Source organism: Sminthopsis crassicaudata, chromosome 3 (genome assembly GCF_048593235.1).
Source record: "Sminthopsis crassicaudata isolate SCR6 chromosome 3, ASM4859323v1, whole genome shotgun sequence".
Classification (NCBI taxonomy): domain Eukaryota; kingdom Metazoa; phylum Chordata; class Mammalia; order Dasyuromorphia; family Dasyuridae; genus Sminthopsis; species Sminthopsis crassicaudata.
The window spans coordinates 624,812,393-624,829,576 of record NC_133619.1 but is presented as its reverse complement, the minus strand read 5'-3'; positions in this window follow the sequence as shown (position 1 = coordinate 624,829,576).

Here is a 17,184-nt window from a genome sequence, read left to right as displayed (position 1 = left end):
TAATTTTATTTGCATGGGCATGCCCTCCAATACAGATCACTTCCTTTTTCATTTTTTAGTAGGTGATTTTTCCTTAGTTTTGTGGCAAAATAATTTATCATCTGGTGGCCATCTGTTGATGAACTTTTCTGAGCTTAGCTCTCTTAGGTCTTCTGATAACAGATACACAGCTCATCTCCAGATCTGTATTTGAAGCCTTTCCAGCAGGACCAGACCTGCCAAAATCTGTATCTTCCTGGCACACAGCGCCCTGGATTATCTGCCCTGCAATGAAATATCAAGACAGAACTTTAGAATAGGAAAGCTTTTCAAGCATATATGCATATAAGGATTTCCATGACAGTTTTTTGTTGTTGTGCAAATCTTGGTTTTATTGGGATATAAGCAAAACCTAGGTTTAATTGGCTATTTCATCAGTAAATTCATGTTGTCTTGTATTTTTTTTCCCCCCCTGCAATTAAAGAGAATGAATCATGAACTTAAATCTGGATAGTTTCTTAAAGTCCCTTTGGAACTTAATATCTGTCTGTCTATCTGTCTGTCTGTCTGTCTATCTGTCTATCTATCTATCTATCTATCTATCTATCTATCTATCTATCTATCTATCTAAAGTCCCTTTGGAACATTTCCTGGCGATTTCTTCACAGAGATACTGGAAGGTTTATCATTTCCTTGTCCTGTTCATTTGATAGATGAGGAAACTGAGGCAAACCAGGTGAAGTGACTTGCCCAGGGTCACACAGCTGTGTTGAGACAGAAGAAAAGTTTTTCTGACACCAGGTCTGGCTCTATCTGCTGCTGCGCCACTGAGCTGTCCTATGGACTTCTTTCTGTCTGGGTCTGTGTCTGTCTGTCTGTCTGTCTGTCTGTCTCTCTCTCTCTCTCTCTCTCTCTCTCTCTCTCTCTTTCACACACACACACACACACACACACACACACACACACACACACACACTATCTCATTTTAAAACTTCAATCTTAGGTGATTTTTGTGGGTCCCTGTTCCTGGACAATGCGGTGGCACAGTGAATAGGTCACCAGCTCTGATGGCCGGAGGACTCCTCTTCTTGAGCTCATATCTGGCCTTGAATACTTAGTAGCTTTGTCACTCTGGGCAAATCGCTTCCCTCTGTTGACCTTGGGGTTTCCTGTTCTGGATGAGTTAGAGAAGGACATGGCAGACCACCCTGTGTCTCTGCCAAGAAAACCCCAAGAAAGCAAAGAATTGGACATGACTGAAATGACTGAACAGAATTTCCCCTCGTCCAAGCCCTTGAGCCTATGGCTAATACTATGGCTTGGTCCACAGTCTGGAGAGCTGCTGTAGCTGCATATACTCCTCATCCTCTGCAATTTTGCCTGTTTTGCTCCGCTGATTATTGATGTAGTTTTTAGAAAAAAATTAATGTTTTATTTTTCCAAATGCATGCCATGATAGTTTTTGACATTAATCTCTGCAAAATCTTATGTTCCAAATTTTTTCCCCTCTCCCTTCACCCCTTGCTCTGAAACATCAAGCAACCCTGATATAGGCTAAACATGCAATTCTTCTAAAGATATTTCCATATTCTTGACATAGAGTTTATTAGCACCTGTCCTGTGCATCAAGCTTTTCTGGCTTCGTAGTGCCCATTCATGCTTGTGGCCTAGTCTGCAAAAACCTAAAATCACCTTCATGACATGGCATTGAAGTAGTTCAGTGGAGGAATATTGTTCTACTTCCTATTCATACAGTGCTTTTTAAAGATTACTTGTGGGGGTAGCTAGGTGGCGCAGTGGATAGAGCACCAGCCTTGAATTCAGGACCCAAGTTCAGATCTGGTCTCAGACACTTAACACTTCCTAGCTGTGTGACCCTGGGCAAGTCACTTAACCCCAGCGGGGAGAGGGGGGAGATTGCTTGTTATATCCATATATGTACTATGTCACATACATGGCATTTTATACACACATGCATAGTATGTGTATATAGATGTGTATGGATGGATGGATGTATATGTGCATAGTGACATTATTAAGACACTTTAAGATATAGATGAAGGGCTTTCCATGTATAATTATTTCGTTTGATTCTTACATCAGCCCTATGAAGTAGGTTGTGATCGGATCAGTGTCCATCAAGGATCCTCTCTAGTTTCTCCCCTCTCCCCTCCATGGATTAGGCTAGCTTTTCCCTGAAAGTCTACAGGATACAAAGTTATCCCAGAGCATGATTAGTGGGGAAAGAAAAAAAAGCTCAAGTTGTACCTCTGTTGAAGCAGCTTTCTTAATAGCTTCAAATGTAGTGGATGTGGCTTCTTGGTCAGCTGTAGGCTTACCTGTGTCTGGTAGAGTTCAAGACCTGAAAAGCTATTCTATCTTGCCTTGCTGGACAGACTATTTCCATATGAGGTGGGGTGGGGTGGGGTTGGGGGGACGCAATCTGGCCAAGCTAAATGCTGTAATGATCTTTTGAGTACTTTTTCTGGATGGTCTAGCAGACTTCCTTTTGTTAACTGCTGAATGAGCCATGAGTGCCTCCTTTCATCTCCAAAATCATCTAATAGTGGTCTCCTGACTCTACTCTTCCACTGCTGTCTTTCCTAGATAAATGGATAAATGGATAAATAGTGGTCCAGATCTTCTTACTAACATCTTCCTAATTTAAATTAGCGCCTAGGTTCTTCTAGATCTTTTGTTTTGAACTGAATTAAATTAAACATTCATTAGGCAATGGATATATAATAGGTATTGTAGGATACATCAGAGGCACAAAATGAAATCAAAGATAGTCAGCCCTTGACCTCAAGCAGCTTAGAATCTTCTGGGGGAGGTAGACTTAGGTGCCTCAAAGAAAATAGGGGCTTTGTAAACATAAAGTTCATCTCTACCTGCCATCTAGGGGAGGAGGTGAGAGGAAGGAGGGGATTTTTCAGTGCTGAAAAATTACCCATGCATATATCTTGTAAATAAAAAACTCATAATTTACATAGCTAGAAAGGTGATTTTTTTTTTTTTTTTAGTTAAAAAAAATAAATCCTTATTTCCATAGACTATAGGGTGTGGGGATTTGTTTAGTAATGTCTTTAGCCGTTGATAGAAGAAATCCTTCTTTGTAGGCTGCAGATGGGTTGAAAGGTATATATAGTAAGCCTTGTCTATCTTTGGAACAAAGCAGAGCGAGGCTGGTGGAGAATGTGGGCTAGTACACATTTTTATGGGCTGATGTGAGTATTTTTAAAAATCATTTTAAAGAAAGACTACTATCTATAATTTTATTGTCCAGAGGAAATTGAAGCTCCCCCCAATTTATATAATTAGTCAATAAAGCAGTTTTGTGTTTGATAAGCCTAAGGTTATGATCAATCTGTAAATCAGTTATGCTTCTTACTTGCTTACCGAGGGCCAAACTGAGTGTTAAGTGCTGGGGAGAGAAAGACCAAAGGAAATAGTCATTGTCCTAGGAAGCATAAAATGCAAAGAATAAATGCAAAATAATTTCATTTTTTTGGGGGAAAATGTATATTTCAGATAGCTTCATCTGAAATGAATTTTAGTTTTTTTTCCTTCAGTTACAAATATTTTACTGAAATCAGAAACTTCACTAGGTTTACACCACTGATTTCTTGCCTCTTGTTATAAATACACTGAAATAGACTAAATAATGTTTCTCCTAAAACAGTGTATGTTTTGCTTTTGATGGGGTATCGATTCCTTCTATGGTGTTCAAAATTGCTTGCATGCCTCCCAGCCATGAATACATGTGTGACAGCTTCAATGTGAGATGAGCACTCCAGAGCAATGAAATGCTAGTTTACTTTTCAGTAGCTATGCAAAACAAAAAGTCATGTTTTTAGAAATGTAGCTTCAAGGCACTAACATACTTGTATCCAATGCATGAAATTCTGCAAGTTATTTTTAACAAAATCTAATCTCAGGAAAAAATCTGTTTTGACTTTTATAGAGTTTGTTCCTTTATTGATTGCTCTAAGCTACCAGATCTCCTTTTAGACCATTTAGTAAAATATATTTTGACATTTGTCCATATTTTAATGTATAAGTTCTTTTGGAAGTACATTCTAAATGAATAACCTCAAATGTGAAATATTTCTGAACAAAGAATCTGTGAGACAGACCCTAAACTTGGAAAGTTGGGCACAGAAAAAGTTGGATTTTATTTTAAGAATGTATCTATACTCTTGTCATTTTAAAAGTTATACTTTTATATGTGTCTAATGAAACTGAACTCAGAAATTAAAAAAAAAAATACTTGAACATATTTGATCAAAAGGTGACAAAGATTTTTTTTTAAATTAATGTTATTTGCTGTATGGTTAATTTAAATTATTTAATGATTATTATTTAGTGAAATAAGTAGTTGAAACTTTTAATAACAAATATTTCATTTTCTACTGTTATTGCTGTTGTCTGGTTATAGATTTATGATTGATTTGGCACATTGCAATTTTTATCTTTCTAATAGTAATGATAAGAAATAAAAGTTTGTTAATGTGATATTAATTTATGAACTTTTTGAAGAAGGTATAACCTTTTAAAAGATTTTTTCTTTGTAGATAATTTAAAAAATTTTATTAATGCTGTATAGTTCCAAGAGAATTAAAAAATCATTTTATTTGAGAAACATCTTTTTCCTTCATGCATTGAAAGTTGAGTATGAGATCACTGCTCTTAATTTATAAATTTTATTTTGGCATTTATCATTTTATTGCTGACGTTTTAAACATTGTTGGGCTAAATGTTTCAATAATGGGTAGTTCATGCATCTCCTTGAAACAAATCCTCAGTTGTTGGAACCCATTCCATGAGGAGAAGAAAACCCCCACCACCACGCTTTGGCCAAATTAAATTTCTAATATATTGGCAATGTCTGATATAGCAGACACTTGCATTTACAGAGAAGGGTGTGGTGGAATTGAGGAGAGAAGGGTCCATGCAATAGATTAGCCCTTTTCAATTATTTCAAATTAAAGATATTTTGATTGAAAACATTATAGAGGAAGTAAATAACAAAAATCTCACTGTGCCATGTGATCGAAATGAAATTTTATACCTAAAATGGCTCTACACAAAAAATTAGGGAAAATGTATTGTATTCAATCAGGATGGATTCTTTTCAAGAAACTTGCTTTTAAATTCATAAAGATATTAGTTTTACTTACTGTAGCTCCTTTGTTTTGCAGAGATCATGATGCAGACGTCCTTTTGGATTTCTTTTTAATAATGTGTGACCCTTCACCTTTGATCCCTTGACCTGCATTACCTTGGTAACCATTTCATTTTTTAATTTAATTTCATTTTTTAATTTTGGTGTACAAGCTGTAACATTTCATCTCTCTTAAAATGTAACACTCTTTTGAACTTTTCCCAAATAGAAATGTCCCTTTTGAGCTATAAATTTATAAAATGCTGTCTTTATTTTCTATATTAAAATTCATTTCAATTTAAAAAATAAAGTATAATCTGTGTTTTCATCCTTTTCAAATTTAATTATAACAGAGTGCATGTTCCTATAAGCACACTTCCTTTTTTCTCTTTGTTTTAGAAAGATGAATTAACTTGATGTTCAAAAAACAAGTAAGCGAACAGCCCCAACCTCACATGCCTCCTCCAAGTGGACTTCTCTGTGAGGTTTAGCTTACTTTCTCTGTAATGGTAGCAGTAATAATTTATCCCCTTAGCTGCCACTTGTTGCATTCTCATGTTACATTTTTTGAGTTTCAAATACCATTGGGAGCAAACGCTCGGGCACTGTGTTCCATTTTAAGGGATATGTGATAATAAAATGCTCATACCATTTTTAAAGTTTGTTTTCCTTTCTTCCCCTCCTTTTGTGCCCCCTCCCCGTTTGTGCCCCTCCCCCTTTATTTCTATTTTATTTAAGTTGTAGGACTAGCCTAGGTAGCACTATGAGATGACTGAAATTTCCCTTTCTTTTTTTACTGTCATATGAAGACAGCTGAAGTAGGGCCCTTGTTCAGTCAGTGCTGTCTTTTTAATCAGTTAGGCTGCCCATATATCATGAATCGATTAATTCAGGAATTGATTTGTGCTCTCTGATATTTCATGAACATTACAGATGTAAAATTTTGTTATATACTCTTTTTTTAAAAAAAGTTCCTATTTTTCAAGTGAGTGTGAGAATTAATGGTATTAATTCTGGGAAAAAATTGTAGATATTGGTAGAAATCTGTATTCTCATAAATGATCATATGAAACTCTGTTGAGCTTGGCCCAGTGAAGCACAGATTATTTTTTAAGTGTCTCATTATTTTATTCTCTAACATTTAATGCTGATGTTTTAATTGCACACAGCTGAAGCTGCTAAATGAGCACTGAAATGGATTTAGGTCCTCTCTGAGCTTTGTTGATACCTATAAAAGTTTATATCATTCATTAGAACCACAAATTAAAATTAGAGTTGTAGTGAGCTGTTCATCAGAGATTTGAACTCTGGCGAAGAAGCTTCTCAGAGCTCACCAGCTTGTTGTTTTTGTCCATGAAGCGTGGAGACCTGAGAGGCTGCCTTTGAGCTCCTAGTTAGTGTTCTTTCTGCTCACACAACTGCAGAGATCATAGCCCAGAATATAGATGGCTCTTGGAGCCAGAAAGAGTTTGAAATGCACGGGTTCAGAATCAAATGACAAAGGTGTTGACGTTCAATCTTAATGTGACTTTTTTTTTCTTTGTTTAAAGCAATTTTTCTGAATCACAGCTTAGGGATCAGAGGCAAAGCAGAAATATTGACCAAGTCCCAAAGGACATTTCTTCCTCCGTATTCCTCACCTTCTTCCTCCATGTCCTCTGATTCTACAGCAGAGCTATCATCTTTTCAGCAGCTGCAGAAGAGGGATGCACAAAGCTCAGGTGGAGAATTTATTGATAGAATTAAAGGGCTGGAAGGGATCCTCAGTGGCCATCTAGTGCATTCCTCTGTCCCAAGTGTATCCTGTACTCATTCCGTTCCAGAAAGATGTACTGTCTGAAAAGCTGAAGGAAAGGAGATATGACAGTGTCTCTCAGGAACGTTGATTGAAATGAGAGCCTGTGGGACTGGGGGACTCAGCTTATTCTTGCCCTTTAGATTGGAGTATTTTTGAGATGATGTCTCAAATGCCCCTTTCCCCTGTTCTATGTTTTTAAGCAAAGGTTGGAAACATTAATGAGATATTATAGAAAATAACTTAATAGCAATATTTTTTTTTGAAAATTTGATTTTTGAAAGCACAATTTTCTGTTTGGTTCTAAGATAATAGCTACATGTTCCAAGGGAGCCAATGCATGGAAACATTTCTGATTGAATTTCAAGGCACACTTCCTCTTCCTGCTTAGTATATTTGAAGAATTAGAATAGGGACTTATACAGACATCATTTATTTAAGCACAGCCTTGTGCAAGGAGCAGTGACCTAAAAGGCCTGAGGTTTAAGTTCTCTTCTGCCTGTGCCACTGATTATCTGGGCTACTTTGATAAAATACTTTAAATGTCTTAATGGTCTGCACAGATCCAAAACAACTAGCTGAATCATTTATTTTAGTTTTTTAAAAAGTTATCTTAAGTATACAACCCCCCTCCACCACCCCCTTTCCCCTGAAACCAGCCCCTGAAGTTGTTTGGCATAATGTGGACTAAACAAGAAGCTGATTATATAGTTCATTGATGAGGTCTTAGTTCCTCCTTGTTTAAAGTGTGCTTAGTCATGTATTTTTTCCCTTCTTTCTTGGAGGCATTATGAGAATAAATGAAGCTCTGAAAACACCTTTAAAGAAAGCTGCTTTAGGCAGTCAGAGTGTGCTTATTGTTTCCTTAACCTTTATTATTAGTAGCATTTTCCCTTTGGTTTGCCCATACCCTGAGTTACTACAAAAATTATGTCTAAAAGTTGTATCTGAACTGGGATAAATTAGTTGTAATTTAAAGGGAAAAATAAATTTCAAAGACCTTCTAAGGAATGATTTTAAGAACTAAGCAAGCTTGCTAGTCCAATTGTTTAAAATTAAATTATGGGTCTTCAAATCATTCAGGTCAGGCTACATAAGCCTTTATTGATGGTTCCCCCCCCCTTTTCTCTTGGTGTAGGGAGAAAAAAGAGGCACTTCTCAGGATCTTTTTGCATTTGCTTTGTCTCCCTTATTTTCCAACAGTTTGGTCTTCATTGAGTTAGAATGCTTAGCTTTTGATAGAAATTTTGTTATTCTTTTTAAAAAAATAGTCTTCAGATCACTTTCCTGAACCACTATGAAGAAACATTAGTTTTATAAAATAACTGAAAAAAGTACTTAGAACATTTTTAATCACCTCTAGCTTATAGTTATCAAATTCACTCACTGTTCAAGCAATTCCCCATTTGCAGATGACCTGTTGGTAGTCATAGCTGCCTCTCTCTTGTCTCTTGAAACCTCCTCCCCTGACCCATCCCCCACTATGTCATGGAAATCTTTGCACTAACTTGCAAATTCAGTTCAGTAAACTTTTATGAAACATGTATTTAGAGAGACTGAAAATACAAGGATGAAAAATGATGAAACTTAGGCCCTCAATGAGATCTCAACTAATAGGGAATATTAAAGGTAAATACAAATAAGTATGACAAAAGTTAAAATGTTGTAAAAGTTTCATCTCATTGGGATCAAGGAAGAAAATGGAGCTTGGGCAAGGAGGGTGTCCTGTACTTCCCGGTAGCCAGGACTGCCTCCTCTGCCTCCTTTCTGCCTCCTCTCCTTCCACCCACCCAGTCTAATCAGTTACTCATCTTGGCAGTTCTCCCTCAGATCCATGTTTTTCCCCACTCACATAACTACCAATCTGGTTCAGGCTACTATCACCTTTTGCTTGGGCTGTTTGAATGACCTTCTAATTCTGTCCCCTGCTTTCTGGCTCTTCCCTTTCAATCCATTCCTGACCCAGCTTTTAAAATAGTTTTCATAAAGTATAAGTCAGTGCATGGTCTCAGCTGTTCTAGAATCCTTAGTGATTCCTTATTTCTTCTTGGGTAAAATACAGACTGCCTCAGCCCCTTAAAGTCCTTCTCAGTCTGGGTTTTTTGTTTTTTTTTTGTTTTTTTCTTGTAAGTCCAGCACTAAACTGCTCCAGAACTAAAACTGTTTGAGTAAACAGGGGAAAGGAGGAAAGGTGAAAGGGGAGAATGACTCAGCTGTAACTTAGATTGAAAGAGTAAAGGAGATGGAAGTTCTGACCTGGCAGGAGGCCCAGGAGTTTGTGCAAGGTAGTGGCTTTTATATTTTCTTTCAGTAACCATGGAAATTTAGTGAAGGTTTTTTAAGGAGTACAAAGATACATAGATATTTACATTAGGAAAACTTTTGATTATGAAGAGTGACTTCCAGAGAAAAGGTCATTTGAAATCCAGGTGAGACAGTGAGGAAATTGAACTAGGAAGGTGACAGAGTCATGAGTACAGGTAGTGACCAGAACACTGATTTGAGAGACATTATAAAGATCTGTTCTTTAGGTTGTGTTCCCTGCTTCAGAGAGAGGAAAAAAACAAAGAAAGGATGACTTTAAGCCTGGAGAAATTGGGAGAATGTTGGTGCTATTGCTTTAAATGGAGAGTTGGGAGAAGAGGGAGAGCTTTGGGGTTGGAAATGATGAGCCCCATTTTAGTTACAGTGAGCTGGTGCCCTTCATTCAGACGAAGACTTCCAACAAGCTCATATTCAGACTTAAGGGGAGTTTGGTGAATGGGTAGATGTGGTGGTCATTTGTTTAAAGATAATGTTGGAGTCGTGAAAGCAGATGACGTTGTGGAGGAGGGAAGGCTGAGGATGATGGATTGGGAGGCACTCACATTTAGTGGACTGAAAAAGAGAATAGAAAGCATTTGTAAAGTACGTTGAGCTTTGCAAAGCACTTGTGACCAAAAGCGGTGAAATGGCTCTCCTAGTTCCTGGGCACCCTTTGAGATAAGGGTTTGAGCTCTACCACCCTTCTAGAAAACTTGGGCTTCCCGAGGATCAGAGCTTAGTTGCTGCTTTGCCTTTGAGTGGAGTTCTTTGTAGAGATAACTGGGGAAGGGGAGACTGAGGATGGTGTGAAGAACAGAGATCACAAAGGAAGACAGAGGGAAGAGGTTTTGAGATTTTCAAAGCACCTCCATAGGCAATTTTTTTTATCCTTACACTGGGTAGACAGTGGTGAATAACTGGCCCAGAGTCACAAAGTGAGTGTTTGAGGTCAGATTTGAATTCAGGTCATCCTGACTCTTAAAGACATTAGTGCCCATTGCTCTAGCTAGCTGTTTGGCTGCAAGAGAAAAGGGCCAAGAAAAAGTAAGGTGTGCTGGTCACCAGGTATAAGAAGGGCCAGGAAAGCAGAATCAGAGAGACCAAGAGCAGAGAAGGTGCAACTGTTCAGTATTGGCAGATGCAGAAAGTTCTGAGCAAGGGAGCTGGCTTGCAGCTCTCTTGGTGTCCAAGGAGTGCTGGAGAAGGCTTGTGTCCTCTGTGGGCAAGCTGCTGTCCTCCATGGGTTTCTTCATCCTCCATGCTCTGGAGTTTGGCTGGTTGCTGCACTCATTGCCTTTCTCAGAAGCTGACTGGGAACTCCTTCACAGCTTGACCTCTCTGCACCTTCTCCTTCTTTGAGATCTCCCCTTCTCAGTTCTTTTATCATGAATGGGGCCAAATCAACACTGCCATTTCCAGAGTGTTCCTTTTCCTCTCCTGACTGACCACAATGTCCTCCCTGGAAAAGTTCTTGAGGGCCTGGGACTGTGGGCTTCTTTCTTTTATTCCTGTCCCTAAGCACTGTCCTGGGCTCTTAGCAAACCCTTGAATGCTCATAAGGGTCAACCAGGTCAGGGAAAGACTTTTGTGTAAAGCACCTAAGCATAAGTTTATAAAGAAAGAACCAGAAACAAGACAGATTTAGAGTGGGCCAGACTTTGTTGGGAGGAGGGAAGTTGGTGGAGCCTTTTTGGGCTGTGACAGAAAAGAAAGTGGCCAAGTGGGCTTGAGAGCTACCGCAGCCTGCGGCCCCCTGGGGACCTGGGAATCCTGTTCTGCTGCTGCTGCCACCAGGCCCCCTGCCTCCAGGATAGAGATCATGCTAGGGCCAGAATCTCATTGGGGTGCGGGTTAAACGGACCTGATCCCCTGGCTGTCTCTAGCTCCAGGCCTCTCCCTGATGTCTGCCACACCGGAATGTTCTCCTCTCACGTCCCTGCCTCCCAGCAGCCTTCTGGGCTTAGCTCCCATCCCACCTTGTGTGGGAAGCTCTCCCCAGGGCCCATTTTGCTCCATCGTAACTTGTCTCTGCCTTGAGACCATGAGCTCCTAGAGTAGGGGCCTTTTCTTCCATTGTCCTTTCCCCGTTTTCCTAGTGCTCAATAGGGTGCCTTGCATACAGCAGGTGCTTAATAGACATCAAACTTGACCCCTTGGTGATGTGAGTGTTAGCAGTACCGAAGCAAGGTCTGCCCTGTTTACCCAAAGCCAAAGGGAGTAGAGGCCAGGCCTGCTTTCTTGCCCTCTCCTGTTCTCCTCTCCTTTTCTGGGCCTTTTCTGTGCTCACAGCCTTCTTCATACCTTCCTTTTAGGTCTTTCTTCAGCCTTGTCCCTTACTTTATTATCTTAGAGAAACTTTTCTCTTTAAAAAGACTTTATATCAACATGGAAACTAGTAACTAATCTTTGTTCCTTGGGGAACCAGGGTCACCTGGAAGTATGAAAGAACAAGAAGGTTAGAAAGCATAGAGTTTCATAAATAAAGTGGCACCCAATTGTATCATGGTTCTGGATGTAGTCCTGAATTGTAGATGTTAGATTGCACCTCCCCTCCCAAAGCATAAGCTACAGATGTTTAAACAAAGGGGGAGGGAGAATCAAACAAAAAAAATTTTGGGAGAAAAGCTCACTGAAGTTTGCAAAAGACCGTATTTTAATGTCATACTTTGCAGTTGGGAAGGCTTTTCACAAAGCCTTTGACATGTTTTTCAGGTCCAGGTGATGAGTAGAGCCTGCTACACACATCAGTTCTGAGTGCATGGACATTTTCTGAGGCATTCTGAAGCCCTTAAGATACAAGGGAGATAGGTACAGAAGATAGAATGCTTAAAATGATTTTATAAATGCAAGTATCCGACCCGACCAAGTGAACAGATACTCCTGAGGAGATGACACAGTGGCGATAAGAGCAGAGTGGTTGCACGATCAGGACGAACAGCCAGCGTTATGTGTTCTTGCTTGTGATTGCTGTTATTTCCCTGGGAAATGGTCTTCTGTTACACTGTATTGATATGGCACATCTGAGAATCTTAGGATGTAGACTTGGCCACCAGTTTTTGTGTGGAAATCTTTGAATGTGTTCAATGTACTATGCAGTAATCCTTTTTTAAATAAAGCATTCATGTGTTTTACAACCATTGCCTGAACTGATTATCCATTTCCTGACTTTCTTCCCTCCCCATCCTCCTCAATCTCCCCTTACACTTCTGTTGATTTCTTTTTGAATATCCATACTTTGCTAAAGGGAAAGCCAAAGTCCCATCCCTGTCCCCTCTGGCCACTTATTAGTGCTATGGATCAACGGGTTGGTGGAAGAGGAGGTTTGAAGCTGCAAATGTAATTTTTTTGTTTGTGGATTTCTTTTATCTGATGTATCTTTTACTTATTTTCATCAGCATGAATAACAAAGAATGAGAAAGTATATTTATGTGTTTATACATATATACATCCCTAACATTGAATATAAAACTACATGAGTCCAGTAGATAGGCTTTTCTTCATGCACACATACTCACTGGCCTTGATTCTGTTAACTTTCATCAATAAACATGGTTTTTGGTGATGGTACTAAATGAGGTACAAGGGTAATTTGGAATTGTTACTATTCACAATCAAACTCAGATATAGTTCTTTGTTTTTGAAGAGAGAATTAGTACAGTTCTCTGGGTATAGATACCTTGTGAACTTTCAAATGAAGACTTTTGAACATGGGTCAAGGTTATTAGCATAGCCTAACTGGTATATCATAAAACACGTCATTTTGTGCTAGATCAGAAGAACTGGTAAAGTGTGATTTAGGAGCATTAGCTAAGTGCAGTATTAGCTTACATTACAACAGCCTGGATTTCCAGATGTTGTCATTGTAACATTCAAAATTAAGATATGACTTATGTTATCTCTTAACTTTGGCTAAGAAGTTAGTGTTTCTTGACACTCTAGCTCTAAGGATTAAAGGCATGGGATAGAAAAGAAAACAAGGGAAAAAAAAGATTTCCATCTTGGATCTCATGATATCCTTTTTTTTTTTTTTTTTTTTTTTTTTTTTTAAATGAATAATTGACCTCATCATGAACTAGACCCATTCATTCCAGTTCTACCACTATGAGCAGAAAGCAATAGCAGCCTGGATCTTCTCTGTGGGGTCCGGTGTTGTTCATTTTGGCCTCCTGGGATTTTCTTCCTGATTTCTTATCCTTCCATCCAACCATGCATTTGTCTGCCTGTAGATTATTTTTAGTTATTCAGTTCAGACAAACATTTCAAAAGTGAGGCCTACACACTAGTTTAAAAAATGTTTGGACTATTTGGATCCTTCCATCTTCAGATTGAGAGCTGGGTGATTTCTTATTACAAATAACATATTTTAACTCATGGTAATAGGAGAATAGTGGCTGCTTTTAATGGAGCAGCTCAATAAGTACGAGCTAATTCAATGCATTTAAGTTAGAAGAGGCCAGGGTTTTTAAATTGCACTGAGAAGAAATTGCATTTTATTTTGTTTACTTGTTGGGAAGCATAATTATTTTCATCTTATGTGTCATTATCTCATGACAGAAGATGAGCACACTTCTATTTACACTGATAATAATGTTAAATCAAAATTGAGGGGGTCAGCATGGAAGAAAAACCAAGAGAAACTTGCAAAGTAGGAAGTGCCAAACTGAAGGGAATTAGGAATGCAGCTGATAAAATAGCTAAATGGAAAAAAAGCATTTTATTTTTGGTTTAGGGAAGACTGAGAACCCTTGGTACTGGACTCTGACCATTAGAAAAGGTAAGTTCTAAATTAAGCTGAGATCAATAAACAATCTCTTAAGCTATCTCTAGAAAATAGTAAAATTGTAGGATAAAGACCATAAAAATCTTATTTGATCAAAAGCTGTTGGATATTTTGTATTGTTACATTTTAAAAAATCATATCTAATAATTTTATTTTTCCCAGTTATGTGTAAAAATTATCCTAACATTCTTTGCTCCCCCCTCCCCCCCCAGATTTTGAGTTTCAAATTTTCTCCTTACATTCCCTCCTTCTCATTGAGGAGACAACCAGTTTGACATAAGTTTGCATATGTAGACATGCAAAGCATATTTCTATGTTTAAGTCATTCAGTGGGAGGGGAAAAACCCAGACCTCCCAACCCCCCCCCCCAAAAAAAAACCCCAAAACGAAACACAACAAACATGCCTTCAAGAAAAATAAAGTAATGAAAAAGAATCTCACCTTCACCATAAGTCTTACGGAATTGTTTTGGATCACTATGTTACTGAAAATAGTCAAGTAATTCCGAGTAAATCATCATACAATATTGCTATTGCTGTATACAATGCTCTTTTCTGCTCATTTCACTTTGCATCAGTTCATGTAAGTCTTTACATATTTTTCTGAAGCATCCTGTTCCTCATTTCTTAAAGCAAAATAGTATTCCATCACAATCATATACAACAACTTATTCATCCATTCTCAAATCCAATTCTTTACCACCATTAAAAGAACTGCTATAAATATTTATGTACACACAGACCCTTTTGTTTTTTTATCTCTTTAGGATACAGATCTAGTGGTATTGCTTGTAGCCCCTTGGGCATAGTCTCCAGAATGGTTTAGTCTACAGAATGGGTCAGTCTACAACTTCACCAATAGCGTATTGGTGTTTTAATTTTCCCACCGCCCCATCTCTCCATTTGTCATTTTCCTTTTCTGTTATATTAACCAATATGATAGGTATATGGCAGTATCTCAGAGTTGTCTTAATTTGCATTTCTTTATTCAATAGTGATTTAGAGCATTTTTTCCCATAGAATTATAGATAGTTTTGGTTACTTTGTCTGAAAATTACCTGTTCCTTTCTTTTGACCATTTATCAATCAAGGAAATACTCAAATTTCTATAAAATTGATTCAGTTTTTAATGTGTTTGAGAAATGGAGCTTTTAGTAGAGAAATTAACTGTAAAAACTTTTTTTTCACAGTAATGATTATTATTATATCAATTATATATTTTCCCCCTTCCTATTTCTCTGTTTATCCTACTTTCTCCTTTAACCCCATCCATTCTCAAAAGTGTTTTGCTTCGGACTTTTATCTTTCCAAAATTGCCCTCCCCTTTAAGAGTTCTCTCATGTAGGAATAAATTTCTCCCATTTCATTTTTCCCATGTGGTAAAATAAGCAGTTTAATATTATTGAATTCCTTATGATTTTTCTTTCTTGTTTACCTCTTTATTCTGCTTTTTGCATCTTGTATTTGAAAGTCACATTTTCTATTCAATTCTGGTCTTTTTATCAGAAATATTTTAAAGTTTTATTTCATTAAATGTCCATTTTAAAATTAATTTTATAATTATAAATTTTTTTTGACAGTACATAATGCATGGGTAATTTTTTTACAACATTATCTCTTGTACTCACTTGTGTTCCAAATTTTCCCCTCCTTGCCTCTATCCCTTCTCCTAGACGGCAGGCATTCCCATACATGTTAAATATGTTATAGTATATCCTGGATACAATATATGTGTCCAGATTCGAGTTTTTTTTATTGAACAGGAAAAATTGGATTCAGAAGGTAAAAATAACCTGGGGAAAAAACCAAAAATGCAAACAGTTTACACTCATTTCCCAGTGTTCCTTCTCTGGGTGTAGTTGATTCTGTCCATCATTGATCAGTTGGATATGAATTAGTTAAATGTCCATTTTCCCTTCAAAGGAAGTTTGCTGGGTAGATGATTCTTAGTTTTAATACTAATTCTTTTGCTCACTGGAATATCATATTCCAAGCCTTCCAATCCTTTAATTTAGAAATCTCTAAATCTTACATTTTCCTGACTGAACTTTCATAATATTTGAAGTGTTTCTTTTTTTGTCAGCTTGTGGTATTTTCTCTTTGATCTGGGAGGTCTGGAATTTAGCTATAATATTCGTGGAAGTTTTCGTTTTGGGATCTCTCTTAGGAGGTGATTGGTAGATTCTTTGAATTTCTATTTCATTCCTTGGTTCTAAAATATCAGGGTAGGTTTCCTTGATAATTTCTTGCAAGATGACATCTAGACTCTGATTCTTAAATTATCTCTCCTAGATCTGTTTTCCAGGTCAATTGTTTTTCTAGTGAGTTATTTCACATTTTCTTCTAATTCCCCTTCTCCCCCCATTCTTTTGATTTTATTTGATTATTTCTTGATGTCTTATAAAAGCATTAACTTCCATTTGCCCAATTCTGACTTTTAAAGAATTATTTTCTTCAGTAAAACTTTTGTATCTCTTTCCATTTGACCAATTCTACTTTTTAGGAAGTTCTTCAGTAAATTTTTGTATGTCTTTTTCCATTTGGTTAATTTTACTTTTCAAGGCATTCTTCTCCTTGAATTTTTGGACTCTTTTACTGTTTGCCCCGTTTTGTTTTTAAAAGTGTTACTTTCAGGGTTTTTTTCTTTTTTTGGTGCCTCCTTTATCAGGCTGTAGATTTTTTTTTTTCATGATTTTCTTGCACCACTCTCATTTCTCTTCTTAATTTTTCCTCTACTTCTTTTACTTCATTTAAAAAATCTTTTTTTGAACTCTTCCATAGCTTGAGACCAATACATATTTTTCTTTGAGGCTTTAGATGCAGGAATTTTTACTTTGTTGTTTTCTTCTGAGTGTGTGTTTTGATCTTCCTTGTCACCACAGTAATATTCTGTGGTCAAATTTTTTTCCTTTTATTTGCTCATTTTCTAGCTTATTTCTTGACTTTTAACTCTGCTTCTCAAGTATAGGGTACTGCCCCAAACTTCAGATTTTTTGTGCAGCTGTTTTCAGAGGCAATTTTGGGGACCTGTAAGTTTTTGGCTGTTCAAAGTGGTATGATCTAAGTAAACACTTACTCTCCTGCAGTGTGCACTAGTTTGTGAGTGATCACAAGTACTCTTTTCAACCCTGGAACTGTGACCAGGGTCCCTGTTTCCCTGCAG